This window comes from Balaenoptera musculus, chromosome 20 (assembly GCF_009873245.2).
Source record: "Balaenoptera musculus isolate JJ_BM4_2016_0621 chromosome 20, mBalMus1.pri.v3, whole genome shotgun sequence".
Lineage (NCBI taxonomy): Eukaryota > Metazoa > Chordata > Mammalia > Artiodactyla > Balaenopteridae > Balaenoptera > Balaenoptera musculus.
In genome coordinates this window covers 59,587,162-59,596,353 of record NC_045804.1, presented here as the reverse complement: position 1 = coordinate 59,596,353, position 9,192 = coordinate 59,587,162, and the positions used below count along the sequence as shown (strand labels likewise).

The 9,192-nt window shown below is 49.5% G+C and overlaps 1 protein-coding gene across 3 annotated transcripts in view; it reads right to left on the bottom strand.

The window, feature by feature from the left end:
* Positions 1-6,580: 6,580 nt before the first annotated feature.
* Positions 6,581-9,192, bottom strand: part of KCNJ12 (potassium inwardly rectifying channel subfamily J member 12) — a 53,210-nt gene continuing 50,598 nt past the window's right edge. The window contains exon 4 of one of the 3 annotated variants that reach the window (XM_036836051.1): positions 6,581-6,614. The gene's annotated coding sequence lies outside the window, so the exon portion shown is untranslated. The other 2 variants (XM_036836054.1, XR_005017726.1) reach the window with 2 other exon arrangements.

The following is a 9,192-nucleotide window of genomic DNA, read 5'->3' as shown; positions in this document are numbered from 1 at the left end:
TTCACCGGTGAAAACTGAAAAGATCTGAATGTGGATGGTGAGGATATTTGTACAACAATGTGAGTGTGGTTAATGCCATAGAACGGTGTACTTAAAATAGTTTAAATGGTAAATGACCGGTACATTTAATCACACAGACACAAAATAAATGAAGTACTGATACATGTTACAATGCAGAAAAGCCACCCAGATCATACTCATCTTGTGTGCTTTAAATCCATCAAGGTTGTGAAAATGAGGGAAAGTACCAGTAATTGTTCCAGAAAAAGAAACCTGGATCAGAATGGGAAAAGACATTGCCCTAGAGCTGGAGCAGCTGGTGAAAGTTGAAGTGGGCCTATGGACTGGACCGCAATGCGGAAACCATCATAATTTCCTCATTTGGAGGTTACGTGTTGGTTCCCTGGAAGAGCGCCCCCGTTTTGGGTAAAATGCACTGGAGTATTTATTCTGTGTTCAGTGGCTAAAGCAGTAAAGCAAGGAAGGCTGGGTAATCTGAGTGTGCAGATACACAGTACCTTGTTCTGCTATTACAAGTTTCTGTAGGTTTGGAGTTACTGCAAAGTCAATAACTTTCCAAAACACCACGTCAAGACCACACCAGGAAGGCAGAGAAAATATCACACTTTCTTATAGAGGCCAAGCCTTAACCCAGATCCACTTCCCACAAAGTCAGGAACCTAACTGCCCTTATAGGAGTCCACACGGGATTGACAGGCACTGTGGGAAGATTCTAGTAGGAGACACTGCGTCTTTGGTGTTGCGGATGACCTAAATATGATAGAAACAGTGGGATTTTCGAGTTCCAGTTTTCTACCTCAGTCTACCAAAAAACTATTCGAAATAATAAATGAACTCAGTAAAGTTACAAAATCAATACACAGAAAATCAACTGCATTTCTAAACACTAATCATGAACCATCAGAAAGAGGGAGAAAACAAACAAAAGCTATTTACAATTCCATCAAAAAGAACAAAATACCCAGAATAAATTTAACGGAGGACGTGAAAGACCCGCACACTGAAAACTTTAAGGCATTGGTGAAGAAGCTGAAGACACAAATCAACGGGAAAATATCCCGCGCTCATGGAACGCAAGAATTCATATTGTTAAAATGTCCATGCTGGGCTTCCCTGGTGGCGCAGTGGTTGAGAGTCCGCCTGCCAATGCAGGGGACACGGGTTCGAGCCCTGGCCTGGGAAGATCCCACGTGCCGCGGAGCAACTAGGCCCGTGAGCCACAACTACTGAGCCTGCGCGTCTGGAGCCTGTGCTCCGCAACAAGAGGCCGCGATAGTGAGAGGCCCGCGCACCGCAATGAAGAGTGGCCCCCGCTCACCGCAACTAGAGAAAGCCCGCGCACAGAAACGAAGACCCAACACAGCCATAAATAAATAAATAAATAAATAAATAAATAAATAAATAAATAAATAAAATTTAAAAAAAATGTCCATAAATAAATAAATAAATAAATAAATAAATAAAATTTAAAAAAAAAAAATGTCCATGCCTCCCAAAGCAATGTACACAGTGAGCGTAACTCCTACCGAAATTCCAAGGGTATTTTTCACAGAAACAGAGCAAATCCTCCTAACATTTGTGTGGAACCACAGAGGACCCCGAAGGGCCAAAGCGACCCTGAGGAAGGAGACGGGGCTGGAGGCATCTCGCTCCCTGACTTCACACTCTGCTGAGAAGCTACAGTCCCCAAACAGGGCAGAACCGGCACAAAAACAGGCACACGGTCCAGAGGGACGGGACAGAGAGCCCAGAATCCAACCCACACGGGGTGGGGGGGGTGGGGGGGTCCGTTAAGTTACGACAAGGGGGCCACGGACACACCGAGGGGAAGGACAGGCCCCACAATAAATGGTGCTGGGAAAACTGGACACCCCATACCACATGCTGGCTACACAGCACACCGAAGTGACTAAAAACCCAGCTTTCCACACCAAGCCCTTCCTGGGTCGCAGGAAGACGGACCCCCTCAGCCGTCCGCCGCCCACAGGAAGCTTCTCCCCACTTCTTCTCACCCTTTCCTCCCGGCGTCGCCTGGGTCCTCAGGAAACCCAGCTTCCGTCAGCGTGGACACAGCCCTGCGTCGTCCTGAAACCGAAAGCCCAGCGAGTCCTAAGGAGACTGAGTTCCTGTCAGCAGAGACGCTGAGCCGGGCGTCCCAGCCGAAGCCTCGGCTGTGCCTGAGGAGACACAACTGCTCTCAGCTGCAGGCAGGGAGGGGGAACACGCATGCGCTCTGGGTCAGAGAGGCCAGCTCAGCGCCACCGTGTGGTCAGTGCAGGAACTGCAGGCCGTGCGTCCCTCACAGTTCACGGGACACAGCGCTCCCTGCAGGCAGAGCTGCGGAACCCATTCAACTTTGGGCGTCCACTGAAATGGAGACTGTGTCCCATAACTTCTCCAAAAATAGTTAAGGAACCGTTAACTGGAAACCGTATGACATGAAATGGAGGTAGACACGAACTTTACAACTTATGCCAACTCATTCAAAATTATTCTTAGACACATTTAAAAGGCACAACTTCAAAATTATAGAAGAAAACATAGGAGAAAATCTACATGAACTTGTGTTTGGTTAGGTAGATCATGAGCTTTGAGTTTTAACACACAACACCAAAAGGAAATCGACAGAAAAAGAGAAAGTAATAGCATGGACTTTATAAACTTAAAGATTTCTACTCTGTGAAAGACCTTATTCAGAAAATCAAAAGACAAGCCAGAAGCTGGGAGAAAAATATTTGAAAACACATATCTAATAAAGGATTTGTCTCAAATATACAAAGACCTCTAACACAAACAACCCCACTAAAAATAGGTAAAGATATGAACAGACACCTGGACAAAGAAGATATACAGATAGTATTTTAAAAATGCTCAATATCATACACCATTAGGGAATTACGAATTAATACAATGAGATATCACTGTACATCTATTAGAACTGCTGAACCCCAAGAAAATGACAATACCAGTTACTGCAGGGTGAGGAACAACAGGAACTCTCCCTGCTTACTGGTGGAATGCATGTTCAGCTAATTTGTAAGACTGTTTGGCAGTTTTTTCCAAAACTAAACAAGTCTTACCTTGGGATCCAACAATCGTGCTTCCAGTATTTAGGCAACTGCTTTGAAAAACTATATCTAAACACAAACAAGGATGGAATTATGCATAACAGCTCTACTCATAATGGCTAAAAACTGGAAGAAATCAGGATGTCCTTCAATAGATAAATGCATAAGCAAACTGGGGGTACATCCATGTCATGGGGAACAGAATATGCCACCCCAAAATGCTCTTAGGCATAGGTATTATGTTGATCTGATTGGTTTTTTATAATAAAATGACCCTGAAGAATTTCAGAAAACTGAGTAGAGTTTGCCCTTTTTGAGGGACATTTACATTTATAAGGGGAATCTCCATTTCAAGGGTGTGTCCCTTTCTGTAGAAAGATGATTATATAGAAGGATGATTAAATAGAATAGAATAGAAGGATGATTAAATCTCAAGAAACCCTCATCAATGGAGAAGTCCTGAGTTAAATCTGCATAGTAACCATGCCCTTGTTTACTGTGCATTGCATGATAACCTGTCATAACCGGCTTCTCCCCTTCCCCCAAAGTCTTGTTTTGTTTGTTTTTAGCTGAAGATGGTATTTAAGGTGATGGCTTGGTCCATTTCAAGGAGTTAGTTTTCCTGGGTATCTCCTAGATATACAAGAGGTATGAGTGTTATTAAAATTCTGTTTGTTTTTCTCCTATTAATGTTTTATTACATGGAGGATCTCAACCAAGAACCTAGAAAGGTAGAGGGAAAACTGTTTTTCCTCCCATGCACATGCAATGGAACACGACGCAGCAATAGAAAGAAATGAACCATCAACCCACGGAAAGACATGGATGAATCTTAATTAAGTGCATATTGCTAAGTGAAAGAATCCAGTCTGAAGAAGCTGCACGGAGTATGACCCCATTTAAGACACTCTAGGAAAGGCAAAGCTACATAGATGATAAGCAGACCATGTGTTGGGGGGTTTGAAGTATTCCATGTGACACTTTAGGACGGATACTTGTTGCTAAGCATTTGTCCAAATCCATAGATTTGTATAGCTCAAGGGGTCAATCATAATCTATTCAAATTTAGTATTTGGGGTGTAGGAGTGTTGCAGGATGGGATACACGATGTGACAGAATCTAACTGTATTAGAAATGTATGGAAAAAACTGTCAAGGGTGGGGGCAAAGGTGCTGACCTAAGTTACCTGTGGAAATGAATGGAATCTGTAGACTAAAGGCAAAATGGACCGGACATAAACAGTGGGCTTTATTTTATGAAGTTCTTTCCAGGGTGTAGTAGCTAACAATTCTGAAACCTCTGCACATGTAACCTAGAAAGGAGCAATGCATAGATAAATGGCAGATGGTGGGAGCCAGGCTCCTCGCTGTGGGAGTGGGAAGTTACAGGTAAGCAAGGGGAGAGCCTCTGCCCTCGTAATCCTGGATCTGGGCTTCCTGGGAGGATGGTGTCGAGAGTTTACTGGCTGGGGAAATGCACAGATCTTTACCCTGGGAAGGTCCTGCAGAGGTAGGAACATCACACCCCATCTTTCCACCCCCATGAGCTAGAAACAATCAGACCTCCGAAATCAGCCAAATGCAGCTTTTAAGACATTCTCGCCCCCAGATAAAGGAGCGTGAGGGTCTTGAATTACCCCTAGGCTGTCCAAGAATCCAGGCCCTGGGGGGTGGAGCCAGGATGGGGGTGCCTGGGCCTCTGACCAGCAGCTGGTTGGAAGAAAGGAGGCCAGTCCTGAGGGCAGGGGTTCCCTGAAGCCTGTGAGTCCTGGTGCCCTGATGGGATTCATTCCCAGTGGGGACATCTGCAGGGCCTGCAGTGGTTCTATTTTCCACCCGGCCCCTTTTGATGAAGCCACAGCAACACTGGGCCCAGAAGTCTCCTGGTGGTGTCTCAAACTCTGACACAACAGCTTTACAAGGAAATAAGAGAATGTGCTTCGGAACCTTCCAAAATGAGGGAGAGAAGAGTGAAATTGAAAGAGAAGAATCCGAGGCGCTTTTCCTATAAGGGCCCCTGTTGGGAGAGGCAGGGATGGAAAAGCAGGGAACTGGTGGACGGCAGCCCTCCCTCGCACGTGGGCCATTTTGGACCACAGAGGACCTCGTTCCTGACTGAGTACGCCCTCCTGGAGGAGGGCGGTCCCAAGAACCACACGCATCTCCTGGTTTGGGGTTGGGGTGGGGGACCCCTCACCCAGCACATGTGTCTCCAGGGTGGGGTCTGGGTTGGGGTGGGGGACCCCTCACCCAGCACGTGTGTCTCCAGGGGACACTCTGGTCATGTGATACATCAAAGGCCACCTCCAAGGGGACCCTCCCATGAAGACCTCTGAGAGGTGGGTCCAAGTGGGCTGGAAGGAGAGGGTGCAGGTCTTACCGGGAGGGATGCCATCTCTGGGCCCCTCCAAGTGTCAAGGACTCAGACGTTTCCAGCTGCTGGACCCCATCCCTCCCCTGCTTGCCTGACCTTCTCCCCCAGCAAGTGTCTCCTCAGCCTCCACACCAGGATAAGGGAAGCTCCTTAATGCATCAGTAGATCAAGGAATTCTCGTTGGCCACCCAGGGGCACAGGCTCTGCCCAGGCCCTGGTCCTCCAGGTGTGTGGAGCCGAGCAGGCATCAGGGATCAAGCCCTGGGCCAGTCACTGGGGAGACAGAAAACCCCCAGTCTCTGTGATCAGACAGAGGAGTGCCTGGGAGGGGGATTGAAGGGGACCACTGACCCCAGACCCAGCACTGACCAGAGCGCTGAGCACTGACCCAGACCTCTGACCACACCCAGAGCCAGCCCAGCCCCAGAGCACCCAGGACTGGGGTCCATAACCATGCGGACACCTTTTCTAAGGAACACAGGCCTGGGAGTGCCCTTCCCACACCACCCCCTCGCAGCCCCAAAGTGCCCAGCGACCCCACACGTTCTAGTAGACAGGTTGGCACCCTGGATGGGTGACGGGCTGAGAAAATATCAGCCAGTGGCGGAAACGACCAGAAGACGCCCCAGACCTTTGGGGGCAGCTGTCCTCCTGTTACCGAACCAAACTTGTGTCTGCTCACCCGTGCAAGAATAAAGCCAATCTAGTGACACCAGGTTGTGGTGAAGGAACCTGCAGTGTTTATTGTAAGGCAGCAGATAAGGAGGCCAAGGCAGCCAATGCTCAAAACGCCAGAACTCCCCAGTGGGTTTCAGGGAGGCATTTTTACTTTTTAAAATTTTTTTATTTTTATTTTTATGTTTTTATAAATTTATTTATTTATTTATTTATTTATTTATTGGCTGTGTTGGGTCTTCATTGCTGCGCACGGGCTTTCTCTAGTTACCGTGAGCGGGGGCTACTCTTCGTTTTGTTGCGTGAGCTTCTCATTGCGGTGGCTTCTCTCATTGCGGAGCACCGGCTCTAGGTGCACGGGCTTCAGTAGTTGTGGCTCGTGGGCTGCAGAGCGCAGGCTCAGCAGTTGTGGCGCACGGGCTTAGTTGCTCCACGTCATGTGCGATCTTCCCGGCTCAGGACTCGAACCTGTGTCCCCTGCATTAGCAGGCGGATTCTTAACCACTGCGCCACCAGAGAAGTCCCAGGGAGGCATTTTTAAAGGCCAAGTGAGGGAGGGGAGTCACAGGGTGTGGGATCAGCTTGTGCACAGTTCTGATTGGCTGATGATGAGGTCACAGGGCGGGCTCACAGGGGTGAACATTATCGATTCTCAGACTCCAGTAGGTCTGGGGGCTACATGCTCATGGTCATCAGTAGTTAACTTCTTCCATTTGGTGGGGGTTTCAGCATCTGTAAAACAACTCAGGAATGTGCCTCAGATGCTATCATCTAGGTACTTCAGGGAGGAGCTACAGCAGAGGACATGGGGAGGGGTCCGTCCCAGGAAGGCCCCATAGGATCCTGCTGGGTTACACTCCCCGACCCCATGAGTCCTCCCGCCTGGACCTGGAGCCCTGGAGCACCAGCCAGGGCTGGTGAGAAGCACTAGCTGAGAGCTCCTCTTTGCCTTGTAGATGATCTTTCCTTTCTCAGACATGACTTGGAGTCTCGGAAAGAAATGCTGATTCTGTGAGATTGGCTTTTTCAAGTGGTTTCCTTCCCTCTGGTCCTGAAGCAGAAGGTTGGGGCCAAAGATGACTTGATGTTACCAGGGATGGGCCAGAGCGGGGAGAAGTCGGACCTGGGGCAGTTTGCTGCTAGAACTGGAATTTCTAGTCATCGGTTTATGACAGGAGGAGGTGGGGTAGCGGGAGGCCAAGGGGGTCATTTCAGCACCACGGATGTCTCTTTGTGTCAGAGCCACACACCCAGGTAGCTCTGCTCTGCGGGCTGGATCCCCTTAGAAATTACATCTGGGCTCCGAGATTGTTAGTTCTCCATTCCAGCTTCCATGCCAGCGACCCATCTGGTTGCGCTCAGGCCGCGTACGTGCCATGGACGGAGGCCAGCCCTGGGGTTGATCGCCACCTGGCAGCAGGAAGTGTGACCCGAGCCGTGGAGGGGAGTTTATAGGAGGTTCTCGGCTACAGGCCAAGTCGCTGGGCTGTGATTTGCTGCTCCGTAAGTCGTGGCTTTATTTTCTGGAAAACTTACTTGTGGGGGCAGCCTTCTCTGTCAACTCAGATTTTCAAAAATATCTACTTTGATTTGCTGCCAACTAACGTAATATGATAGAACCCAATTTGATCTTATTAACGTTGATGAGGCTGAATTAGCTAACGTCAGGCCCATTTCCAAAGTGCACAAAGGTTGCCGAGGAGGGGACCCCGTGAAAGCACTGCACTGGAGGCCTCGTCTCTGCCGAAGCCCCCGGAGACCTGGAGACCCGGGGTGCAGTTTGCAGAGACCACCGATGCCCTTGTTCCTCGGACAGTGAGAAGGACACCAGCTTGAGTCACGGCTGCCAAGCACCTGGCACGGAGCCTGGGAAATCCCTTGCCCACCGGGGCCATGGCACGCATGTCTGCAAGATCAGGCCACAGCTCACTGAACAACAGTGCCAGAACGGCTCTCGGACCCAAGGAAGCAGCCCTGACACCACCTGCCCTGTCTGCTGGGCTTTTTGATTTCTCAGATCCTCTGCTCACAGTTTCCCGGTCTCTTCCTCTGGTCACCGCTGCCAGCATGCCTCTCCTACAACAGCAGATGCCTCTTGCCTTCCATTCTCTGTGCTCCAAGCCGTGCTGCAGCTGAACTTTTTATAACAGAGCACAGCGAACAAGTGCCTGGTGAGCGCATTGTGAGCAAAGCGGCGGCCTTACTGTGACCCTCGGGATGTCGTGTGGCTCCTTAGGGCTTCCTGGATGTCTGGGCCAGCTGCACACGGGCGTCACCTGGTCACGTGCACGTAGGCGAGGGCCTGCTGTTCCTTGCCCTCGTTTGTCTCATCAGACAAAGCGTCTGATCTCAGGGAGGCTGCGCACCTGTACGCCAGGTGACCATCTCCTGAGGTTCACAACCGAGAGGGACAGATGCCACTGGGGCCTTGTGTCTGAGTCAGAGAGAGAGCCGACGCCTCCAACACTGCAGGCTCCCTGAGGGCAGGGTATCCCGCCTCCCTGCCGGGACCGGGCGTGTGCTCTTCCACAAGGAGAGGAGCCCACACGACGGACCCTTTATTTGGAAAAGATAAGCAAAATCCGGTGAAGCAATTTGATACCTATTAAGATGATATCTTCATCCCGAATACCACCCGAATGTATTTTTTAGAAGGTTAATGTTATTTATCATAGCTTAAAAAATGGAATAGCCAGCAGCATGGCACGAATAAAGGAACGCTCTGGAACCTTTGCACACAAAGAGAAGATGCTCACGTAACGGTGCTACTGAGATGAGAAGAACACAAAGACTGTAGAATAGATGTGAAGAGGTGCCTGGTTCTGCACGTGCAGGACAAGTTACGTGACAATTGCGGACCAAGTCTGGGGACGGGCCAGGGGTTCTGATGTCAGGCAACGGTGACCTCAAGTAGGGGCCAGGTTTCCATGGGGAACGCCCATCTCCCCCCAAACCTAGATGTGCTTCCTGAGAGCAGTGAACACAGGAAGGTAGTGTAGGAGACAAAAGAACTCATTCATGGGCTCAACATCCCCAAGACCACTTGGCCTTTGTC